General features: G+C 48.7%; 1 long non-coding RNA gene across 1 annotated transcript; it reads left to right on the top strand.

Moving 5' to 3' along the window:
* Positions 1-392: 392 nt before the first annotated feature.
* On the top strand, positions 393-17,929 carry LOC119626782 (uncharacterized). Its single transcript, XR_005242931.2, has 3 exons — positions 393-535; positions 12,900-14,953; positions 17,531-17,929. It is a non-coding gene; the product is annotated as an uncharacterized lncRNA (long non-coding RNA).
* Positions 17,930-19,327: the final 1,398 nt, after the last annotated feature.

Raw genomic sequence — 19,327 nt, forward strand, 5'->3', positions numbered from 1 at the left:
AAAAATAATTACAGTAGTAACACCAAAGATCACTGATTACTGATGAGTGTTACAGATATAATAACAAGGAAAGAGGTTGAAATATTGCAAACACTACCAAAATGTGACACAGAGACAGGAAGTGAGCATCTATAGACTTGCTCAATGCCATGTTGCCATAAACCTTCAGTTTGTAAAAAATAGAATCTCTGCAAAGCACAATAAAGCTAAGTGCAATAAAATCAGCTATGCCTGTATAAAAAGTGCCTGGCATATGGGAGATGGCCCATGCATGGTACTTATTATTATTGGTAGTTTTCATGTGCTGACCCCAGGAATACATAGATAGATTAACCCAGAGGAACTCTAGGGAAACTTACGTTAAGTCTTATGTCGCTTTCCTCCAGATATCATGGGAACAGACATGTCTTGGAGAGATGCACACTGGGATCTGTCCAGGATCAGAAACTCCTGGAGCCAGAGGAGGTAGCCAGCCAGAGGTACTGCTCAAGGACTTCTCTCCAAAGCTTCGAGTCATGAAAGTGCTCAGCCCAAGGTGGGTGCCAGGGTGACTGTGCCCCAGGGAATGCTGGGCTTCTTTCTCTGCCTGGTTCAGCCCAAGCCATTTAAGGCAACTGTGGGTTCACAGCAGTACCTCTAACTCTTCCCACCCCATGGAGACCTGGGCATGCATGAAAGGCTAGGAGGACAGCATAGAATTTGGCCACTGGCCCCTACGGCCATGGGTGGTGGTTGGTAACTGAAGAAAGAGATGAAGGCTTGTCAGGGAGGTGCTTGAACGCTGTCTGGAAGCCCACAGAACCGAGATCGGAGGCAGTGGAGGCACTGCTGCCTCCTGGGCTCTAAATGAGCAAATGTTTGGGAACGAGGATGCCAGAACAAAGCTGCCTGCGCTCCTGTCCCGGTCCCTTCTCAGCTCAAGTCACACATGTGCTAAGAGGCTTTTGGCTCCAAGTGGCTGGTAGACATTGGCTGACAGATTTGGGATCTGATAAGAGGCTGTTGATTTCATTCGTTTGTGCAATGTCGGAGATAAATTTTAACAGTTAAAATGGGGAAGAAAAAAAAGCCCTAGAACTTTGCCAGCATCACAACTCTGCCTGTTTCTTCTAACGGATTTCTTGAAACTGTCAACTGCCTGAGCTGGAGGAGCCTATTTATAAGGAGTGTTGTCATGTGTCTTCGGGGGAAGCAGGACCGTCCAAGGGGTTGGCTGGCCCTTCACAATGTGACCCTGCTCCCATGGGCTCCCTCTTTCCTCCTGCACAGCCCTGGGGTGCAGGGCTCCCTCTGGAAGGCAACAGCTTCCAGCGACTCAAAGGCCTGCAGGGTCATGTGATCCCAGCATCACGGCGGGTCTACTCACAGAACCAGCAATTTTATCAGTAGTATTAATTATCCTCTGCAAAAAGAGACGCTGAAAACAATGTTCCCTTTCTCAAAGAACTCTGATGAGAAATTTAAAAATACATTTGACCTTGGAGGACTCATTGTTTTGGAAGCCATGGAGACCTGCCTCATGCAACCCAAAAGAAGGATTGCAGCTGTGATGTGTGGGACGGGCACAAGTGGCCCCTACAACCAATTTACCCTGTGTCTTGACTTCTCTGAGAGTTGCATTGGGTTCAACAGTGATCCCATTTCCTCCCAAAGGGCCACTGGGAGATCAGAAAGTATCAAGTTTATATCCAAAAAGCTCTATACAGTTTCAAGGTGTTTCCAAAGCACCTCCTCTGATCCTCATACCCTCCAGGGTGATAGGCGCTACAGGGTATTTGCATTTGCTCTGAGATGAAGATATGACCATAGGGTTGTACCCAGAAGGTCTCATGACTCTGGACATCCAGCTCTTTCCACTACACTCCAACATTCTCAAAGGGAGAAGTGGTCCAGGTTTCCCTCTGAGAGTGAATATCACTTCCAGCACAAGCTGCAGCCTGCATCCCAGCCAACCCTGCTGATGCCTCCAAGGATGTGAGAGTTGCCCACATCATGGGAACCCTTTTCTGGTCTGCAAAATATCCCAGAGCTTGTTCTTTTGAACCTTGTGTGTGGAGAGCTTTGACTTAAATGTGCCATGCATAGAATGAACCCCTGCAGGGGTGTGTCATCCCTTGGCTTCTCAGGAAGACCACCCGCTTTTTTGACACTGTCCCTGTAAAGACCAACTGTGGCCTTTGTACAAACTGTTCAGGCTTGAGAAATGCACATCCTCATTTACAAGGGATATGTGGCAAGTCTTGAAATTGGATCCGCAAAGTGTGGTTTCTACAAGAACTAAAGCTCCCAAAGCAGTTTTGAGAAGAGAGGGACATAGGCTAGCATGGATTTTGGCATGGATTCTTTTCCTTTGCTCTCAGGATGTGTGTGATCTCAAAGAGTTTGCCAGCAGGCTATGGGAACTCCATCCTCACACACTCAGCCTCTGCCTCAGGTGGCAGGGGCCCTGGCTAGGGTTTGGCTGTAATATTCAGGACTGACCAAGCATCCTGCATGCTGGTAAAGGGAGGGGTCCTCTGGAGACCATGCCTCTCCTACAGCAAGCCCCAGGTGGGAGGGATGTGCCAGTGCCTTCTCACCCCCACATGCCTGGGTGCTGCCCTTCGTCTTGCTGTTTCCTATCACACCTGCTCTCAGGAACAGGTGCAACACAGTCCCACTAGGTGCGTAGCTACTCACACTGACGCTCCCAGGAACACCAGCCCAATAAAGCCTGGGAGGAGAGGGCTGGAATCCGAGGCAACCTTGAGCTAGGGAGGGCTCCTTTGAACTGGGGGATTCTTAACGTCTTTGGAGTCTTATTCTTCTCAAAAGTCCCTCTGGAGCAGCCTGGTCTTGGGGATTGGCCAGAGGGAAAAGTTTATGGCAGCACTTCCATCAAAAGACACCACAGCATCACATCAACCAGCGATCACCTGTAATGATTTCACTTTTATCAGTATACACATGATTAAAATCTTTAGAAACTGGACTACTCTTCTATTCTACTAACCAAACGCTCAATGCCATGAGTCATGTGAGAGGACTCTTGCCCATGTTAAGTTATGTGGCCTTTTTCTTTTGACTGGGGGTGGTATATTCATTGATAGTGCCTGAGAAGCTAGAGCTCCCGAAGCCCCTCCCCTTTCTCCAAGAGTCTGGAATGGAAACTGACTTTGGGAAGCCTGAGTGGGGCAATGACTCCCCAGTAGCTGGGGGTTCACTCTTCCTTTTGTGCTATTGGCGGAGCTGGTGGTCCTGCGGTCTTACTCCTTGGAGGCCATGTGGACCATAAGGTCCACCACTCTGTTGCTGCTGCCAAATTCATCCCAGGAAAGGAGCCTGACAAAGTGGCCATTGAAGTAATGCCAGTCCTGGCATTGAAGGTAGAAGAGTGTGGGTGCCACTCTTAAAGTCAGAGGAGACAACTTGGTCCTCAGTGTAGCTGAGGATCCCCTTGAGGGGGCCCTCCGATACCTGCTTCACCATCTTCTCATGCATCACATTTCGCAGCTTTCTGCAGATGGCAGATGAAAGCCATGACCAACATGGCTCTTATGGGTGGGAACACAGAAGGCCATACCTGTGAGCCTCTCATCTGGCTCAGTGATGACCTTGCCCGTAGCCTCAGCCACACCAGTAGACGCAGGGATGATGTTCTGTAGCAGTCATGCCAAAGTTTCTCCAACAGTCTTCTGGGTGGCAGTAGTGGCATGGACTATAGTCATAGATGACCTTGGCAAAGGGTGCCAAACTATGATGGTGCGGGAGGCGTTGCTGACAATCTCCAGAAGAGAAATCATACTTCTCATGGTTCACGCCCATCACAAACATGGAATCTGCACAAGAACACGAGGGGCACAGATGATGACAGTTTTGGCTACTTCAAGTGAGCCCCAGTCTTCTCCATGGTGCTAGACACCAGTGGGCTCTGCCCCATATTCAGCACCAGAGTTGCCTCATTTGATGTTGGCGAGATCTTGCTCCTGGAGGATGGAGATGAGCTTCCCATTGATTACAAGCTTCCTGTTCTCTTTCCTTGACTATGCCATTGGACTTGCCATGAAATATACTGGAACATGTAGACCATGGAGTTGAGGCCAATGAAGAGATCATTGATGATGACAATGTCCTTTTTGCCAGAGTTAAAAGCTGCCCTGGTGACCAGGTATCAAATATGGCCAAATCCATTGACTCAGACTTTCACCATTGTATTCTGGATGAGGCTGACACTGCATGAGTAGATGGGGCTGTTTGTCGAACAGAGAGGAGAAGAGAGTCATAGCTTTTCTCTTTTAAAAACAGACTTCATTTTCTGAGCAGTTCTAGGTTCACAGAAAAATTGAGCAGAGTACAGACGTATCCCAGGTACCTTTGTCCCTACACGCGCACAACTTCCCTCATTATCAACATCCCCCACCAGAGTGGCGTGTTTGTTTCAATTAATGAACCAAGATTGACACATCGCTATCCCCCGGAGTCCGTGGTTTACCTTAGGGTTCACTCTCTGCATTGGGCATTGTATGGGTTTTGACAAATGCATTATGACATGTATCCATCATTATAATATCAGAGTAGTCTCACTGCCCTGCAAATCCTCTGTAAGCTACTAATTCATCCCTTCCTCCCGCTTCCCCCTTGGCAACCACTGATCTTCTTACCCTCTTCATAGTTTCACCTTTTCCAGAATGTCATACAGTTGGAATCGTACAGTATGCAGCTTTTTCAGATTGGCTTCTTTCACTCAGTAATATGCATTTAAGGTTCCCCCGTGCCTTTTCATGGCTTTGCAGCTCAATTCTCTTTGGTGCTAAGTAATATACCATTGTCTGCATGTACCCCAGTTTATCCCCTCACCCACTGATGGATATCTTGATTGTTTCCAAGTTTTAGCAAATATTAATAAAGTGGCTCTAAACATCCACATGCAGGTTTTTGTGTGGAAAAAGTTTTTAACTCCTTTCATAAATAAGGGGTGTGGCTGCTGGAAGTTAACGCAACTTTTACTTTACCTTGATGGCTCTCAACCCAGGCTGCCCATTGCAACCATCTGGTGAGCATTTAACAAATCCCTGTGCCCACCCCCACCCAGGCCACTTAAACCAGACTCAGTGAGTATGGGGCTTGAACAAAGTGTTAACCAACCCATCGGGAGGTCCTCAAGTGCAGCCGGTGTTGAGCATCACCAATTCAGAGGCTGACACCAGATTCCCGAGTTTCTGCAGATTTCTACTCAGCTTCTCTACCAAGAGACATTCAGACTTTGAGAGCAGTAAGAAAATGGTTAAATGACCAAGTATTTGTTATGTTTTATAAAACATTTCTTTTTAAAAATTTATATATATGTGTATGTGTATATGTGTATATATGTATATGTGTATGTGTATATGTAAATACACACACACACACACACACATATATATATATATATAGAGAGAGAGAGAGAGAGAGAGAGTGAGAGTCTCACTCTGTTGCCCAAGCTGGAGTGCAGTATGCAATGGTGTGATCACGGCTCGCTGCAGCCATGAACCCAAGGGCCCGACTGATTAAGTGATTCTCCTGACTCAGCCTGTAGCTGGAACTACGGGCACACGCCATCACGCACAGCTAAATTTTTTTTTTTTTTTTCCTGAGATGGAGTCTTGCTTTGTCACCCAGGCTGGAGTGCAGTGGTGCAATCTCAGCTCACTGCAACCTCCACCTCCCAGGTTCAAGCGATTCTCCTGGCTCAGCCTCCTGAGTAGCTGGGATTACAGGTTGGCACCACCGTGACTTTTTGTATTTTTAGTAGATACAGGGTTTCACCATGCTGGCCAGGCTGGTCTCATGATCCTCCCACCTCGGCCTCCCAAAGTGCTGGGATTACAGACACCCAGCTAATTTTTTAAACTTTTTTGTAGAAATGGGGTCTCCCTATGTTGCCTAGGCTGGTCTCAAACTCCCGGGCTCAAGTGATCCTCCTGCCTCAGCCTCCCAGAGTGCTGAGATTTCAGGTCTAAGCCACTGCGCCTGGTCTGTGAAACATTTCTATTTTCATTTCTAGAAAAATCAATTTCATTTTTCTAGAGAGTTTCTATATGAAGTTAACATCAGCCCTTTTTCACTCCCTTTGAAAACAGGCCCCAGAAGGTCTCCTTTTAATGAATTTCAGCATCCCTGGGCCCAGTCAAGCCACCTTGGGCATTCAAATCAATTTCAACTTCTCCCAGCTCCCAGGGGCAACAGTTCTTGGTGTGAGGAACAAGAACTTGATCCAAGTCCTTTCCTTCTGTGCCAGCTTGACCTAGCCAGTTCCTTACGGCTAACAGAGTGGACATCTGTCACTGTCTGCCTGGGGCAGGGTGAAGACCAGGAGATGTCTGAGGTGGAGAGGTCCTTGGTGGGGTTGGGGTGGAGTCCAGGCCAGTCCTCTGCGTGTTTACGTTGAAGCAGTGGTTATTTATTTTTTTGAGACCGACTCTCGCCCTGTTGCCCAGGCTGGAGTGCAATGGCGCAATCTTGGCTCACTGCAACCTCCACCTCCGGGGTTCAAGTAATTCTCCTGCCTCAGCCTCCTGAGTAGCTGGGATTACAGGTGCCTGCCACCATGCCTGGCTAATTTTTTGTATCTTTAGTAGAGACAGGGTTTCACCATGTTGGCCAGGCTGGTCTCGAACTCCTAACCTTGTGATCCGCCCATCTTGGCCTCCCAGAGTCCTGGCATTACAGGCGTGAGCCACGGAGCCCAGTCCCAGAATGTCTTTTTAATACACATTGAACAGATATAAACTGAGTAGCTCTCCTTGGATAGTGGGCTGGAGGGTCAGGCCCCCGCCATGCAACATCCCCTGCTTGACGACCTGGTGCCTCAGGCACTTCTGAGAAACTTGTAGAGTCCCAAAGGCGACATGTTGAGCCTTATTTTCCACAGATGACATGGGGATAGGGTGGGCAGCGATCCGAGAAGAAACCTCCCATTTCATAAGATCTGTTGGGCCCAGCCTTTCAGTCTTTAGATGTGTCTTGTGTGCGAGGCACTGTAGCTGCTCTTCAAGTGGTGTTAAGTGTCTCCCTACTCTCCTCCCCCTTGTTCCTCCCACCTGTGTTCTGTCCTTGCCCTCCCTGCTCTCTCCTTCCCCTCCCCTCCCTCCGCCTTCCCCCCTCCCCCTCCCCAGGCCAACTCTGAAGGAAAAATGTCTTCCCCCAAGAGAGGCAGTTGCTCTCAGATGAGGAGCTAACCTACGAATGCTCAGATGCCCCAATGTTAGGGGAAATCATCTTCCTTGAAAGTCAGACCCTAAGCATTTGGGCTCTCTCAGGTTTCCCTCGTCCTAAGTGGAGCTTGGAGCCGCTGAATCCAGGGCAGCCGAGCAAGCAACTTCTAAGCAAACAAGTGGGGGGCTCTGAGTGGGAGAGAGGAGGAAGTCTGAGAGTGAAAAAGGAATCTGTTGCTCTTCCACTTCTTCCTCCCCTCCTTCTACTTTCTCTCTTGCTTTCTCTGCCTTTTGTTGCTTTGACTCTCCAGAAAGTCTCCCTGGAGCTGCAAAGTGGCGTCACTGAAACTTTCCAGAAATGAGCTGAAGTCACTCAAGGAAGGCCTTGGGAACTAGGGTTTGGCCCAGTGGGCAACGCATCGTAGACATTCACAGTGTATGCTCCAGCACTGAACACTGTGCAACCTGGCAGGTAAGTACTCAATCTTTATGATGGTGGGAATGAAGCGAGATAACACCTCCAGTGCACACTTCCTTTCTCTGCCCCTGGAACATCCCTGAAGCACGTGTGGTGCAGGATCTTTGAAGCAGTAATTATGAAATGTTTGGCACTGAGCTCTCTGCTCTGACCCAGGAAGAGGCGTTAGAGGAATTCTGTGGAAGGTTTGCAGAGGTCATTGACCCAGGATGCTGCTGGAACCCCAGCAGGAGGGGAGGCCCCAGGAATAGCACATCACTTGTCCTGCACAAAGGGAACCACTGGGAACCCAGAACGGAAAAAACACCATGTGCTTCTTACTCCTACTGCAAAGGAAGAGGAGAGACCTGGAGAAGGTTGCAACAAGAGCAGTTGAGATGACCATGATTAAGGAGACATGGCTGCAGAGGTCAGACTCCAAAAGGACTCTCAAAGGTCAGTGGCTGGGGGTTGTTAGGGCTCATTCATGATGATGCCTGCTACAAAGAGCTTTAAAATACGCAGCAACTCCAAAAAGTCAACAGTGAAAGCACAAACGTCCCAATGAAAAAGCAGAGAGAGGACTGGAGCAGACATTCTTCAAAGGAGACAGATAGCCATTCAGCACAAGAAAAGGAGCTAAACCTTGATCATCATTAAGAAATGCAAATCAAAACTACAACGAGATACCACCTCATACCCATTAGAATGGCCATAGCTAAAAATAAACAGAAAATAACAGGCATTGAAGACATGGCAAAACTGGAACCCTCATGCACGGTTGGTGGGAATGTAAAATGGTACAATCGCTGTGGAAAACAGTATTGAGGTTTCTCAAAATAAATAAATAAACATAGAATTATCATATGATCCAGCAATCCCACCTCTGGGTATACAACCAAAATAACTGAAAGCAGGGGCTTAAACAGATATTTGCCCACCTATGTGCCTGGCAGCATTACTCACAATAGCCTGAAGATGGAAGCAGCCCGTGTGTCCACTGAAGGCCGAATGAATGAACAAAATGGGGTCTATCCAGACAATGAAACACGATTCAGCCTTAAAGAGGAAGGGAATTCTGCCGCATGCTGCCACATGGATGACCCTTGAGAACGTACTGCTCAGTGAAATGAGCCAGGCACAAAAGACAAATTCTCTGTGATTCCACTCACATGTGCACCTACAATTGTGAAATTCACAGACAGCGAGTGCGATGGTGGTTGCCAGGGACTAGAGGGAGGGAGGAATGGGGCGTTCGTGTTCATGGGTTCGGGGTTTCAGTTTGGGACAGTGAAAAAGTCCTGGAGCTGAGTGGTGGTGATGGCTGCACAACAACGTGAACGTGCTTAATACCATTCAATGATGTCCTTCAAAATGGCTAAGATGGCACATTTTATATTATGTATATTTTATTGCATGATAATATTTAAAAGATAGGCAGGGAAGGAAGTGGTGATGAGTGTGGGCAGGGGTTTGAATTTGTGTCCCAGAAACCAGAACAGGCCAGGAGAGAGAACCCACAGGAGAGGCTCCCACACACTGCCCCGCAGAGGGTCCTTCCCCCAGGGCTGTGCGTAGGTACCCAGGGGCCCAGGTTCCTTGAGGGTTGTATGAACTCCCTGCAGGCAGGGCCTGGCAGAATCAGAGCAGCAGAGGATTCCAGCAGATGTCCCCAGGGGCAGGAGGATGAGGCTGCACTGAGGTCCCTGGCCTTATTGGTCAAGGGGTTTAGAGAAGAATGTCAGATAGCACTAGTGCCCTTGGGGCTTCTGGAGCAAGCACTGAATCTCAGATCAGCTTCCTCCTCAGTCTGCATAGAAGGCTGGAAGCGCTGTCAAACAGGGTCCTGAACTGTTGGGGGCAGGTTGGGGAGTCTTCCAGTCTCTATTGGCAGGTTGGCCAATAGAGACACTGTTCCCCATTGGCCACCACTGCCATGACGGGAGGACCCGGGTGGGAGGTTTCTGGAACTCAGTGACAACCACCAAGCCAGCATGTGTGACGAGGGCTGGATTTGAAGGAGGAGCTCAAGGCAGTGGGAGAAATGCCGTCTCAGTGGTTGAGGTCCCTCCGCATTCGTGGCTTTAACTAGCTTGACCCTCTCTAGCCCCTTAGCAGAGACAATGACGCATCCCTGCGTCCCTGCCCACTGGCTGGACCTTCTGTGCTCAATCCCACCTCACTTTCTGCTTCCAGTTCCTCGTTTCAAGCGGAAATCTCACCGTTTCTAACCCTCTTGGCAGGCTTCTGTCTTCTACTCTGAACTTTTCCTGAGACTTCATGTCAGGATTCAATCTCTCTAGTTTTGACCCCTCTGGCTCCTCCCATCCTTGAACCCACCTGGCCTGCTCTGGCCCCTGGGCCTGCTCTATGCATCCGCCTAGACCCTGTCCCCTGTGAGAGAAACTGCCCATGGGATGATGGGTGTTCAGGGCTGCCTTCAGGACGCGGCTTCAAAAGGCAACGGCCCCTGAGTCTCTGTGGTGCGGAGGAAGGTAAGGAATGGGGACACGGGGGACAACCACCCTGCCCCAGAGCAGGCTGCTGAGGAGGTGTCTGGGAGGACTCTCCCCCTGTTATCACAGGCCCCGAGGCTGGACGGGCCTGGTGGTGAGCAACAGTGTGGTGTGTTTGTGTTCTTGTGGGAGGTGGAAGGAAACAAGCCCAGAATCAGGGGAGAATCACCCCGAGTCACCCACAGGACAGTACTCAAGACCCAGCAGCAGCACTGGGCTTCAAGCCACCAGCCATCCTCTCCAGATGCTGCTCCCTTGACAGGAGAGCAGAAGCCTCCATTCCACGCCCACCATCAGTGCGTTTTCTCAGAGTGAAGCTCACTAACGTTCACTAGCTGAGTCTTGAAGGGTGCTTAGGGGAGGCAAGAAGGAGGAGAGCCAGGCTCTGAGTCTGCGAGAAGGTGATGCTGAGCACTATTTCTGTACTAAATGCACACGAATCAACTTGCCACTTCCTTAGCTCAGGACTCGTCCCTGTCACCTTTTTTTTTTTTTTTTTTTTTTTTTTTTTTGAGATGGAGTTTCACTCTTTTTGCCCAGGCTGGAGTGCAGTGGCGTGACCTTGGCTCACTGCAACCTCCACCTCCTGGTTCAAGTGATTCTCCTGCTTCAGCCTCCTGAGTCGCTGGGATTACAGCCCCCACCACCATGCCTGGGTAATTTTTGTATTTTTAGTACAGATGAGGTTTCACCATGTTGTCCAGGCTGACCTCGGACTCCTGACCTCAGGTGATCCACCCACCTCGGCTTCCCAAAGTGCTGGGATTACAGGGGTTTGCCACCATGCCCAGCCATCCCTGTCACCATTACACAGCATTATCCACAGCTCAGTGTCTGCAGGGCCAGGCCATGGCCTCTCTCCATGTTCCTGTGAAGAGCCTTCATTGGGATCATCCAGGGCCACAGAGCTTGAACGTGCTGTCCGGCTAGCCCCTCCACTAGGGCAGCAAGGAGAAAGAAGCTTATTTATTTATTTAAAGTTAAAGCAACAGCAACTCAACTAAATAGCAAGGGAACAAATCCAGACAGTCCCCCACTTATGATGTTTCCATTTATAATTTTTCAACTTTATGATGATATGAAAGTGACATGCATTCAGTAGAAACCATACTTCCATGCCCATGCAACTATTCTGTTGTTCACTTTCAGTACAGTATTCAATAAATTACATGAGATATTCAACACATTATTATAAAATAGGTTTTATGTTAGATGATTTTGCCCGATCATATGCTAATGAAAGTTCTGAGCACACTTAACGTAGGCCAGGCTAAGCTATGATGCCGGGTAAATTAGGTGCATTAAATACACTTTTTAATTTTAATATTTATTTATTTAGAGACAGGGTCTCTCTCTGTCACCCTGGCTGGAGTGCAGTGGCTCCATCTTCGCTCACTGCAACCTCTACCTCCTGGGCTCAAGTGATCCTCCCACCTCAGCCTCCTGAGTAGCTGGGACCACAGGCATGCTCCACTATGCCCAGCTAATTTTTGGATTTTTAGTAGAGATGGGATTTCGCTATGTTGCCTAGGCTGGTCTTGAACTCCTGAGCTCAAGTGATCTGCCTGCCTCAGCCTCCCAAGGTGCTGGGATTACAGGCATGAGCCACACTGCCTGGCCTAAAAATACTTTTGACTTATGGTCTTATCAACCAACAGTGAGTTTATTGGGACATAACCCCATCGTAAGTCAAGGAACATCTGTAAATCAATTAAAAACTGGACACAGGACCAGAATAGACGTTTCTCAAGAGAAGACATACAAATGGCCAATAGGTGTATGAGAAAATGCTCATCATTAATCATCATGGAAATGAAAATTAAAACCACAATAAGATAGCGCCTCACACCTGCCAGGATGGCTAAGGATGTGGAGAAAAGCGAACCCTTGCACATTTGGTGGAGATGTAAGTTAGTGCAGCCATTGTGTAAAACAATATAGAGGTTCTGCAAAAAATTAAAAATAGAACTCCCGTATGATCCAGCAATCCCACTACTGGGGATATATCCAAAGGAAATGAAATCAGTATGTGGAAGAGATATCCGCACTCCCATGTCATGGAACATTTTTCACAGTAGCCAAGATGGGAGTATCCATCAATGGATGAATGGATAAAGAAAATATGATGTATATACACAATGTAATACTGTTCAGCCTCTAAAAAGAAAGAAATCCTGTCCTTTGTAACATGGATGAACCTAGAGGACATTAGGTAAGTGAAATAAGCCAGGCACTGAAAACAAAACACAGCATGATCCCAGTTACATGGGGAATCTAAACAAGTCAAACTCATAGAAACAAAGAATAGGATGGTGGTTGCCAGGGGTCAGGGGCTTGGGGGGCTTGGGGAGATGTTGATTAAAAGATTAAAATTTTCATTTAGACGGGAGGAAGAAGTTCAAGACATCTATTGTACAACATGGTGACTATAGTTAATGTATGGTATACTTGAAAATTGCTAAGAGTGTATTTTAAGTATTCTTATCACAAAAATGTATGTGAGGTAATGCACAGGTTAATTAGCTTGGATCAGCCATTCTATGTGTCAAAATATCAAAACTTGCTGTACACACAAATATATACAATTTTGTCAATTAAAAAAGTTACAGATTTTATTTTATCTAGACAAAAACAAGAGATATAAGAGAACAAACTAACACCAGCAGCCACTGTGACCATTTGAGCCCACCCATGGGGGGATGATTACTTTACATGTGTTGTATCTTATCTGGCTGTCTCTCTCCAACCCTGCAGGGCAGGTGGCATCTCAACCATGAGGGAACAGAGGCTCAGCCAGCACGTTGAGGCACCAGAATTCAAAAGCCCAGTATCCTCCCAGGACTCCATCAAAGCAGATGTGCAGAGGGCAGGAAGGGCCTGAGCAGAACCAGCGCCCCTGGGGGAGGCCCACGGAACCTTCAGGAAAATAAGACAGGCACAGGAAAGAGATGTTCGCGTCTGAAGACAAAGCCACAATGAAAGCCACCATTCTGGGTTTGGGAATGTAAAGAACTTCAAACCAGATAAATGAAGACTGCAGAAGAAAGAGGAAGAAATGGAAGTTGCTCTCTGACAGGACAACATGAATTTGGCAAGGGGTGGATTAGGCCGAGTGCTATCCACGGTGATGAAACGCAGCAGCCGGTGGTCATGAAATATTTATGAATGGGGAGAGGATGCTGCATTCTGCAGTGCAGCACAGGGGAAAGCGAAGTTTCCAGAATACTGTAATAGCAAAACCCTCTATTCATTATCGGAAGCAAGCTGTAATGCCAGTTCCTATGGCAACGGGGTCTCCAATGGATTTTGTGCTTTTTTTTTTTTTTTTTTTTTTTTAAAGCTACTCCCATTTACTATGGTACATTGCATTTGTTTTCTACTGGAGGTTTTGTGCTTGTCCTCTGCAAATGAATTCATCCTGTCCTCACAGTGGCTGGTGTGGAGACCGACAGGCTGGGGCCTGGGGAAAGTTAAACATTATGCAACTTTGAGCTAAATGTTCTGTAAGGACATTGATGACCGCTACCAGCACTTTCACTTCTGAGGGGAAAAGAAGGGGAGGGCAGGAAAGAGGTGGGGAAGGGAATAACTAGGGTCATGGCTAATTAGAGGGCATCTATCCCAGCCCCTACAGGCATGATCTTTGCAACCCAGGCTTGCACCAGGGAAGAGTCCTTGAACCCAGCCAGGCTCTCCAACAACGTGCCTGCTGCAGCTGCAGTGGAAGCTGATACTTGTACAGAAAGCTCAGACACAGAGTCCTCTGGGGTAGGGGTGTTGGAGAGAACAGTGGCTTGGTTCCCAGGGGAGCAGGCTGCCCCTCCCAGAGAAGCGCTGCAGGCCACCTCCACCTGTAGGCCAATTCCTCTGCACCACGCCCCCATTACTTATCACTTCCCCCTCAGTGTGAAGTGGGAGTTTAATTCGGTGGTCCTTTGAATGCGGGTCTTCCAGGGGAGATGTTTCTGTGATTGCCTGGCCATGGACTGCTGTTCACAGAGACAGTCTGTCCCAGGCCACAGGAGCGCCTCAGAGCCTCTCTGGGGCGTGGGTGAAGCGGTCAACAGCGGCTTCCTCCAGCTTGCCCCGGACAGCTTGATGACGGAACAGTCCGCCACTCACTCAGGAAGAGGCTGCCTCCAGGGGGCAAAATTGTACGTGTCCCTCTCAGGGCTGCAGCTGTGACTTGGGAGGTGTCCTGTCTCTTTGGTGGCCTCATGAGGGCTGTGTGGGTCCTGATAAATGGCATAGGATGGGGAGTCCCCTTAATGGGGGCCAGTACAGGTCTCCTGTCCATGGGGCTATTCCAGGCTAAAAATAGATTCTACCGCTGCAGAATGACTGTGCTGGCTCTACTGTGCTTTCTAAGTCACCAAAGGGACTCACAAGCATGTGTGAGCAGAACTGGGAGGATGCCAGAAGAGGGATGAAATAACAATTGTGTATGCATATCTTTCTTTTTGTGGAATTCTACCTGGAGCCATAGGAATGCGACTTACCACTCATGGGAAAGGCTTGCCCAGAGCCAAGGAGGAGCTGCGGGGACGTTTCTCCCAAGTCATCCATTCTCCGCATTTAGACTTCATCCTTAGGACGGACCTTCAGGCCCCCAGGCTGCCTACTGACCTCCCTGGCATGGGTGGGAACCGGGAGCTCATTGGTAAGCAGGAGGATTCAGGACTATCGACTGAACCCCACTCCTCTGTGGCACGCACCGTGCTGTGACTTTGGGGTCATCATCTCTCATCCGCTCTGCACAGGAAGATTATCTCCCCCACTTTGTAATGAGGAAATGGAGGCTGCAGGAGGTAAGTCACTGCCCAGGCCACACTGCTCCTCAGAGGCAGAGCTGAGATCAGAACCCACTTCTGTCCGACCCCAAAACCTGTGCCAAATGCCTTGCTTGATGGCCTCTTGCAGGGAAGGGCAGTGTCCCATTGCAGCCAGGCCTTAGCCCAATACCAGGCTCTGCAGGCTCCACATCGCTTTCCCAAGGCCCAAAGGGGGTACACCACAAAATGCTGGGGGTGTAGGAAGAAGATATCAGAAATTCTAGTTACGGTTTCCTCTTATCCTAGTAAAATACCAACTTTTATGTCTGCATTGTGATGCATTTATTAGCTCAGTAGCACATTTATAGAATTTATAAATCAATAAACCTTCACATTGTGGAATACGTACTCAAGTTTATTTTACTGATATTGGAAGTGAGCAAAAAGACTAGAGTCTCATGTTCAAGAGAGTGACCAGGGTCCACCCCAGGGCTCCTCGGGGGCCAGAAAGGACGACTTGCTGAGGGCGGCCTCATCTTCACTTGCAGCATTATTGGTTCCCCGGGATCCTTCCAGGCCTGCTCGACTCTGATCTCAGTCCCCTGTGCATTTCTGTAGAAAGCTCGCTTTTTACTAGACCTGAGAGTGCAGGAAAGCCCTGTACCCTTGGGAGGCTGGCTGTGTGCTCTGCTGCTGTTTACTCTCTATTGGGGCTCTCCAGTGGTCCAGTGGGCACTACAGGAGCACAGAGAGAACGGGGGGAATGGAGAAGAGGGAGTGAAGGGCACACACACTTAGACCCCACCGGACCCCTACAGAAGGCCTGAGGGGACAGCCCTTTCTGAAGTGATGCCTTCCTCTGTTGGGAAGCCAGGAGCCTCCCCTGGTGGGATCCATGAAGCCCTGGGGGTGGGGCAGGGTATGTGAGATGGGCACAGAGCCCCTTCTGTTTCCTTCTCAGGCCAGAATCATAACTGTCCATGTATTCCTTAAAAACAGAGAGGGACCCTCTCCTTCCCCATCCATCAACAGCCTTCAGTGTCTAATTACATGCATGGAGCTTCAGTTCCCTTCTCTGTAAAATGGGGCTAATACTAATAAGACCTCTTCAGGGCGGTGTGGGAAGTCAGTGAAACTCCAACATCTCCAAAACCACCCAGCAGATCATAGGATCTTGAAGTAAGCACAGTGTTTGGCATACAGTAGGCGCTCATCAATGCTGGTTCCTTTCACCCTCTGCCACTTGCTGGCTATGTGTGACTTAACATCCCAATGCCTCAGTTTCTTCATTTTGAAATGAAAGATGATGGCTATCATCAACTTCAGATGAGATCAGGCACATTCAGGGTGGTATGGCCATAGACCCCAACTTCAAAACAACAGGCACATCCACTCAATTCAGGTAGCACCCACCAACTGTGCCATGGGCTGAAGAGGCAGGAGGAGCATGGTGTGAGCCCACGGCTTCGGCTCCTGTTGCTCACTCTCTGCATATCCTTGTGCAGTTATCTGGGGTCACGTGCTGGCCTTTTTGAGTCTCAATTTTCTTATTTGTAAGCTGGGGATAGTCATATCTCATTAGATTTTTAGGAGGACTAAATGGGACAATAAATATAAAATGCTCAGCACCAAACTTTGTCTATGATCAGTGCTCAACAAATATTAGTCACTGGTAAGAGCAGAACCACCTGCATTATGACACTGTCATTTCTAGGCCCCCATGAGGATTCTCATTTACTGGTCATACCAGCCCTGCACAACGGACACTATTGCTTCCATTATACAGATGAGGAGACTGAGGCTCAGAGAAGCTAAGTAACTTCTTCAGAGTTACCCAGGCTGGGCACAGTCACTCATACCTGTAATCCCAGCACTTTGGGAGGCCAAGGGGGGCAGATTACTTGAGGGGAGGAGTTTGAGAACAGTCTGGCCAACATGACAATACCCCATCTCTACCAAAAATATAAAATTTAGCCGGGCATGGTGGCACATGCCTGTAGTCCCAGCTACTCAGGAGGCTAAGGCAGGAGAATTGCTCGAAACAGGGAGGCAGGGGTTGAACATGCCACAGCACTCCAGCCTGGGCAATAGAGCAAGACTCTGTCTCAAAAATAAATAAATAAACAAACAAATAAATAAATAAATAATAAAAATTCTGCCCAGTTGCCCAGTGACAGAGCCAAGTCTTGCTTTCCAAGCCTGGGCTCCCTCTCCTACACTAACTACCTGGCTCCATGCTGCCCAGTCCTGGGCTGGCTGCAGGAGGCTGCTGCACTACCCACCTCAAACCACACAAGCACTGGCAGTAACAAGAGGCCATAGAGAACCTAGAGTTCTCCAGTGGGTGTGGTTGTCTGGCTGCCGTGGGCTGCCAGGGATCCCTTAGATTGCAGACGCCGCAGTTCTTTCTTGCCACCTCCGGAAGTGAGGCTGCAGCGCCATGAGCCAGGCAGCAGGAAGGGAGGAAGTCTCGCTTCTTGCCAGACATATTGTTTAACTGCAACAGTCAGTTCTCCAAAAGCTCTGCCGGAAGTCCACCCCAGAAACTCCAGGGAAGAAACTGACTGCCTTCTTGGGGTTTTCTTAACTGTGCTTTGTTTTTCCGCTCTGCAGGAAAGATGCAACCTGGGCCAGAGGCCCCTGGAGGCTGTGCCTGACCCCAGACAGCTCAGACGAACCTGGGCAGCCATTAGCAGCTGTGTGGGCTCCTTTGCACTGTGGGGCTGCTCCTGGGGTGAGAGATGTCTTCGTTGTATATGGGGTTCGGGGGCTGAGCTGGCTCACTTGCAAAAGACACACTTGGCCCAGCCCTGGGCAGCATCCAGCCTGCTTAGGTGGCTTTCTGTGGGCTTGGCCACAGACACTGAGACCTTTCTCTGTTTCACTTCCTTGTGTCAGCTTGGCTGTGTGTGAACCAAGGAATCACAAGCACACACCTCTCTGAGCTCACACTTGTATAAAGTTGGACTGAAGAGCTTGGTGAATCAAAGTTCAAGAAGGGTGACTTGGCCAGACTTGGTGGCTCACTCCTGTAATCCCAACACTTTGGGAGGCTGAGGGGGAGCAGATCACTTGAACCCAGGAGTTCAAGACCAGCTTGGGCAACACAGAAAGACCCTGTCTCAAAAAAAATTTTTTTTAAATTAGCTAGGTGTGGTGAGGTGTGCCCGTATTCCCAGCTACTTTGGAGGCTGAGGTGGGAGGATTGCTTGAGCCTGGGAGGTTGAGACTGTAGTGAGCTGTGATCACGCCATTGCACTCCAGCTTGGGTGACAGAGCAGGACCCCATCTCTTAAATTTAAAAACAGGAAGAGAAAGGAGAAGGAGGAGGAGGAGAAGAAGAGGAAGAGGAAGAGGAGGAAGAAGAAGAAGAAGAAGAGGGGGAGGAGGAGGAGGGAGGAGGAGGAATGAGGAGGAGGAGGAGGAAGGAGGAGGAGGAGGAAGGAGGAGGAGGAGGAGGAAAGAGGAGGAGGAGGAGGAAAGAGGAGGAGGAGGAGGAATGAAGAGGAGGAGGAGGGGGGGAGAAGAAGGAGAATGGAGGAGATGAAGAAGGAGAATGGAGGAGATGGAGAAGGAGGGCACCTCAGAAGCCCTCAATAAAAACAGGGAGGAAGGTAACGAAAACATCAAAGCTGCTGAGTCTGGTGCCAGGAGCAGGGGCCTTAAAAGCTGCGTGACTTTGTCATTTGAGTTAACCTCTCCGATCCTCAATAACTTCTTTGTGAAGTGGGAATAAGATTTTTTTGTGAGTTTGTTCTGAGACTCATAAGTAACGTACGTAAAGTTGTTGGCTCCTGGTCTCTTTTATCATCTGGGGTTAAGCTTAGAAGTGGGCACAGGTGCTGGCAGCTGTGGAATGATGGGGAGGTTGCAGGGTGGGTCCCCTGGTCACAGAGAGCTCCTCACTGCCAGGGCTCAGGCGCCCTCTCACTGGAAAGGCCTCACTGCCAGGGTTCGGAGCTTCCTTACTGGAGAGAGACTCCCTGAGTGTTGCAAGCTACATGGACAGACCATGTGAGATCAAACGTCCAGACCCCTGGGTCGAGTAAATCTTGGGCCAAGATTGTGTGGCTTTAGGGGACATGATGGAGCCTCTCTGGGCCTCAGCTCCTCCTCTGTAGACTGGGGACTGCGGTGGTGATAATGGTACCTATGCATACAGAGATTGACAGGTACTGATGAAACAGAGCTAGGCATGTCTGTCTCATGTCAAAGGGCTTTCAAACAGCTCTTATTTTTAATAAAAATCATTATATCAGTATACATTAATATATAATTATATTATGTTAATATATAATAATTATATATTAATTATTAAAATATAATAATAATTATTAGCTAGCCCTGGGAGAAGGTTATCATGAATTTTTTTTGGAGGGAGGTCAGATGACAGCTCGTCAAGGTAACAGA

The sequence above is a fragment of the Chlorocebus sabaeus genome, chromosome 17, assembly GCF_047675955.1.
Source record: "Chlorocebus sabaeus isolate Y175 chromosome 17, mChlSab1.0.hap1, whole genome shotgun sequence".
Classification (NCBI taxonomy): domain Eukaryota; kingdom Metazoa; phylum Chordata; class Mammalia; order Primates; family Cercopithecidae; genus Chlorocebus; species Chlorocebus sabaeus.